Source organism: Eurytemora carolleeae, unplaced genomic scaffold (assembly GCF_000591075.1).
Source record: "Eurytemora carolleeae unplaced genomic scaffold, Eaff_2.0 scaffold377, whole genome shotgun sequence".
NCBI classification, from domain to species: Eukaryota; Metazoa; Arthropoda; class Copepoda; order Calanoida; family Temoridae; genus Eurytemora; species Eurytemora carolleeae.
Genome location: NW_019396822.1, coordinates 242,199 through 248,333, shown reverse-complemented (window position 1 = coordinate 248,333; position 6,135 = coordinate 242,199).

Sequence of the window (6,135 nt, the reverse complement as noted above, 5' to 3'; positions counted from 1 at the left end):
TGTTATTGAGGTCTTTCTATTATTTTGCTCAAGATCGGTTAAAACTCATGTACCCTACGATTTGTGTTGGGTCGTTGTCTTTAAAACTTGACCATGGGTAACCCTATAAACCATAATGAACACTTATTTTACGCGGACTGATCTTGCTTCCAGTATTTCCTTAGGTTTAGTAAATGATTTTTGTTAATCTCATGTATTGCGTTGCTAATGACTTGTAGAAAGCTGGATTTTCAAACATAATTGAATTATGTTCTTTCGTACTTTTCTCAGTCAGTCGTAAAAAGAAATTAGGATTTTTTTCTTTTAAGAATTGATTTTGTTTTCCTCTGTCTATTCATTTCCGTCTATCCTTTCCTTTCTTGTCCACTCTAGTATGCCGAGTCCATTAGCTCCTGATCCAATCAGGGTTCAGTTATGTGTTTGATGTCTATTCTGAACCAATAGAAATAGTATGGCGGTAACATCTATCTTTCTATCTATCTCATTATCCAATCAGAGTTATAAATCCTTCGATCGGCGCTATCGGGTAAATGGAAATATGTACTTTTACTGAATCTATGGTGATATTCTCTGGGTTCACTGCAGGCTCCGTAAAAAATCTTTCTCTCATGTTCTCCTACTTAACTTTTCCTTACATACTAGTGCTGTCCTTTCTGCACTTTAATTGGATCGGCCTGTGTAAATGCCATGTCCATGAGTGCCCATCATTTGTCTATTGCTTGACAAGTTGACAAAAACGCAATACTCCGGCTAGAATATACACTACCCCCAACTTCCTTGTAAATAAAAACTTTTAAATTGGGCAAATGAAAGACCAGAATTAGTTTTGATTATTAATAAAATAACTGTCATATGTTTTAAACCTATCAGACATAATAATTTGCAATAAGTGTGATGCAAAACGGTCAAAGATAACAACTTTTTAAAGATGGTTTATCATTTTAGTCTTTGCTTCATGTAATTGTTTTCGTTTTTTTATAAAATTTTTCAGTAATGTTGAATAGGGAAATATTTTAAGTTCTCATGTAGATTTTGGAGAGAAAAAAGACATTTTTTTAGTTCAATTCTGGATAATGTAGGGGGATATTTATATAAAAAAACTATTCGATCCTGATTTACTTCACATTAAAAACACAAATAATCATATTTTAAATATATTATGAGTATATATTTTCATAATATTTCTATTCCCCTGCTGACAGAACCCAATTCTCTGGAGATATCACCTAATTAAAACAATAATAACTACAAACTAAATTAGTTTTTTCTAATGTAAATATTGCATTTCGTGTCAACATAAATCCTGGAGAACGCCGGAAAAGTTAGTGGTATTTCATCTCAAAAGTTTGGGTAGTATCTCCAAGGTTGGATTGTATATCCAAGGTTGGATTGTATCTCCAAGGTTGGATTGTATCTCCAAGGTTTGATTGTATCTCCAAGGTTGGCTTGTATATCCAAGGTTGGATTGTATCTCCAAGGTTTGATTGTATCTCCAAGGTTTGATTGTATCTCCAAGGTTTGATTGCATCTCCAAGGTTAGATTGCATATCCAAGGTTGGATTGTATATCCAAGGTTGGATTGTATATCCAAGGTTTGATTGTATCTCCAAGATTGGATTGTATCTCCAAGGGTGGATTGTATCTCCAAGGTTGGATTGTATATCCAAGGTTAGATTTTATCTCCAAGGTTTGATTGTATCTCCAAGGTTGGATTGTATCTCCAAGTTTGGATTGTATATCCAAAGTTGGATTGTATCTCCAAAGTTGGATTGTATCTCCAAGGATGGATTGTATCTCCAAGGTTGGATTGTATCTCCTAAGGTTTGATTTTATCTCCAAGGTTGGATTGTATATCCAAGGTTGGATTGTATCTCCTAAGGTTTGATTGTATTTCCAAGGATGGATAATATATCCTAAAGTTGGATTGTATATCCAAGGTTGTATCTCCTAAGGAAGTATTATATCTCCAGGGCTGTATCTCCTATGGAAGTATTATATCTCCAGGGTTGTATCTGGCAAAGATGGATTGTATGTTCAAAGTTGGATTGTATCTCCAAGGGTATATCTCCAAAGGATGAATTGTTTCTCCAAGGTTGTAGCTCCCAAGGATGAATTGTATCTCCAAGGAGTGATTGTATCCCATGGTTTGAGTGTATTTATAGGGATGGATTGTATCTCCATGGTTATATCTCCTAAAGATGTATTGTATCCCTTGGTTGTATCTCCCAAGGATGGATTGCATCTCCAAGGAGTGATTGCATCCAAAGGTTGTATCTCCTAAGTTTAATGGTTGTATCTCCAAAGTTGTGTCTCCCAAGGTTTATATTCCAAGGATGGATTGTATCTCCAAGGTTGTGTCTCCTAAGGCTAGATTTTATCTCCAAGGTTGTATCTCTCAAAGATGAATTGTATCACCTAGGTTGTATCTGCAAGGTTGTATCTCCCAAGGATGGATTGTATCTCCGAGGTTGTATCTACAAGGTTGTATCTCCGAGGTTAGAATGGTATCGGAGGATGAAAGCCTGAATCCCTGATAGTATACTTATATGAGAAGTTGGTCCGATTCTTTCACTTCTCCACGGACTAGGTAGGAAACTAGAACTCAGCTCAAGTACGGTTTTTATATTTAACAATGGTTTAGTTTGTCCGAGATTATATACTACTAGCATGAGAAACCAGCACTAGCATGAGAAACCAGCACCATATATCATAGTAACTCGCGCCGTTTACCCGCACTTGTTCGTTTATTACGATGTAGCTATTTTTCCCTTTAAACGTAGACTTATTCCACTTAGAATCTCAAAACCAAACTAATAACATTCATGTGGGTCTCCCTAGTGCCTGTTTGATTTTCGAGGCAAATCGGTCAAGGGGTTCCTGAAGAACGATCGGACATCATTTATTTATAAATTATAAAATTTAAAATGTATTTATTAGGATTTTAGCAGAAACATATCTATCTATCCAAACAAACAAACAGAGACTACAGCTTTATATATAAAAATATAAACCTGGCAAAGATATTTCTCCCTAGCTTATTTACTATATATAGGGTTACCCTCAGAGGATAAGACTGTTATGTCGACCTGAAGCTTTCAAAATATGATGAAGTAAAAGGGTAAATTTTGACTCTTTTACCCAATCATGTTTTTCAAAGGAAAATTAAATGATATGGCAAAGATTAAAACAAGTTTGAATCTGTAGACTGCAGGGTAAGAGGAATCTAAGAAAAAAATACGAAATAAATTACGTACAGTCGTCTCTGAAATCTCGAGCCTTTGTGGGTAACCTTGTAGCAACCAAAGATATCTTGTTTAAGTTTATTTATCTCCTTAGCTTATTTAGTCCTCAAGTTTATTTATATCCGTAGCTTTTTCCGTTCTAAAGTTTATTTAGCTCCTTAGTTTATTTAGTTCTCAAGTTTATTTATCTCCTTAGTTTATTTAGTTCTCAAGTTTATTTATCACCTAAGCTTATTTAGTTCTCAAGTTTATTTATCTCCTTAGCTTATTTAGTTCTCATGTTTATTTATTTCCTTGGCTTATTTAGTTCTCAAGTTTATTTATCTCCTTAGCTTATTTAGTTCTCATGTTTATCTATTTCCTTGGCTTATTTAGTTCTCAAGTTTATTTAGCTCCTATAGCTTATTTAGTTCTCAAGTTTATTATCTCCTTATCTTATTTAGTTCTCATGTTTATCTATTTCCTTGGCTTATTTAGTTCTCAATTTTAATTAGCTCCTACATCTTATTTAGTTCACAAGCTTACTTATCTTCTTCGCTTATTTAGTTCTCAAGTTTATTTATCTCCTTAGCTTATTTAGTTCTCAAGTTTATTTATCTCCTTAGCTTATTTAGTTCTCAAGTTTATTTATCTCCTTCGCTTATTTAGTTCTCAAGCTTATTTATCTCCTTAGCTTATTTAGTTCTCAAGCTTATTTATCTCCTTAGCTTATTTAGTTCTCAAGTTTATTTATCTCCTTAGCTTATTTAGTCCTCAAGCTTATTTATCTCCTTAGCTTATTTAGTTCTCAAGGTTATTCAGCTCCTACTAGTATTTTTTCTCATAGATAAATTATCTAGTTTTTCTAGATTATTCATCTATTACTTATCTTACTATCGTATTTATCTCACTATCTTATTTATCTCAATATCTTATTCATCTTACTACGATGGTAGGCGATTATATCGATATAAGGAAGACGACTTTAGATTTCAATTCTAATTTATAACAAGCTTTTAAACAGCATGGATACACAAAAACATGGAAACAAAGAGAAGCTGTTAATTAAAAAAGCTTCTATTTAATTACATGTAAAGTTTTAATTCGGAAAAGCTTGTTAACAATTATCTTATTCATCTTAGGAGCTTATTCATCTAATATAGCTTATTCATCTAATATAGCTTATTTGTCTCACTAGCTTATTTATCTTACTAGCTACTTAGATCCCTCTTAATGTTTATTTAGTTTAATAGCTTATATTTCTCAATAGTTTAATTTAGAAAAAAAAATTTAATTTAGGAAGGTATTGGAATAAAACTAAATTTACAAAGGTGTTAGAGTAGAGGATAATTTAGGAAAGTGTTGAGATAAAGTTGAATATAGGAAGGTGTTAAGATAAAATTGAATTTAGGAAGGTGTTGAGATAAAATTGAATTTAGGAAGGTGTTGAGATAAAATTGAATTTAGGAAGGTGTTGAGATAAAATTGAATTTAGGAAGGTGTTGAGATAAAATTGAATTTAGGAAGGTGTTGAGAAAAAATTTTATTTATGAAGGTGTTGAGATAAAATTGAATTTAGGAAGGTGTTGAGATAAAATTGAATGAAGGTGTTGAGATAAAATTGAATTTAGGAAGGTGTTGAGATAAAATTCAATTTAGGAAGGTGTTGAGATAAAATTGAATTTAGGAAGGTGCGGGAAAACAACTTTTACTAGGAAAGAAATGGAAAAAATCAAAGGGAAAAATAGATTTAGGACAATGTTGAAATAAAACTGTGTTAGGAAAGCAAAGGAAAAAAAGACAATTGAATGCTTCCAAATAGAATAAAAATAAAAGTTTACGACCAAGAGTATGCTATGAAAAGGATACGGCTAGGAGGGAATAAAATATAATTTAGGGAAGTAAAAAGAAACAAATCATGGTTAGTAAGAAAAGAATGAATGAANTGGGGAAAAGATAAATAAAGTCCTGATTGAAACTTCTGGTCGAAGAATAGTGTTTTGTCGTGTAAATATTGAACATCTTGTGGACAAGATAAACAAATCTAGGAATTAAAACAACAAGCTCCATTTAAGCTTAAACTTAACATCAGGGGGGGAGGGGGGCTACATTGGTGAAGGGGATAAGTTGATTGATTGAGGCATGTCAATTGGAAAAGGTGATTACCGAATTATGCTCCTCCAACAGAGGAAGGTTAAGTTACTTAACGTCCCTTGGTAAAAATAAGTTAAATAAACAACTGCTTAGCAAAGTTTTCCTGAAAATTTCGCGCAATTTTATCTCAAGAGACCATAAAACTTGTGTACAACCATTTTTCGGTAAATTCAATTTCTTTAACGACTTATTCCCTCGCGGCGCTCTGAATGTTTTTTAGGCAAAATTGGTCGAGGGAACCCCTGGTAAAGTATCTAAAATTCCCTTAATTACTTCTCACATATTCTAAAAAATATATCAAAAACGTACCCTTTCAAAACAGACGATTTATTCAACAGGTTTTCTTATATTAATGGTATGTAGCATTCAAAAAATAACTTATTAAGGTGAAAATATTTCATAAAAATTGCCAACTCCTTTATGCATCTGTAAAATTATAAAGGAGGATACTAGAAGCAATAATCATCAAAGAAAAATGTCTAAAACTTGTTAATGAATTAAAAAACGTGAATCATTTATTGACGTTTTCTTCTTTTTTGAATTGTTCTTGCCATAAAACACATTTATAAACATCCATCCATTTTAATACGGATATTTTAGTTAGAAGGTTGAACTCATTATGAAAACATGCTACAAAGAAAAACAGAAATATTAAATCAAAAAATATTTGATTTAATAAGTTTTTCTTTTAATCCAAAAAGTAGGTTTTTAATTATGAAGTGCAATAAAACTTTAGATTATAAAAATTAGTTCATGGCAC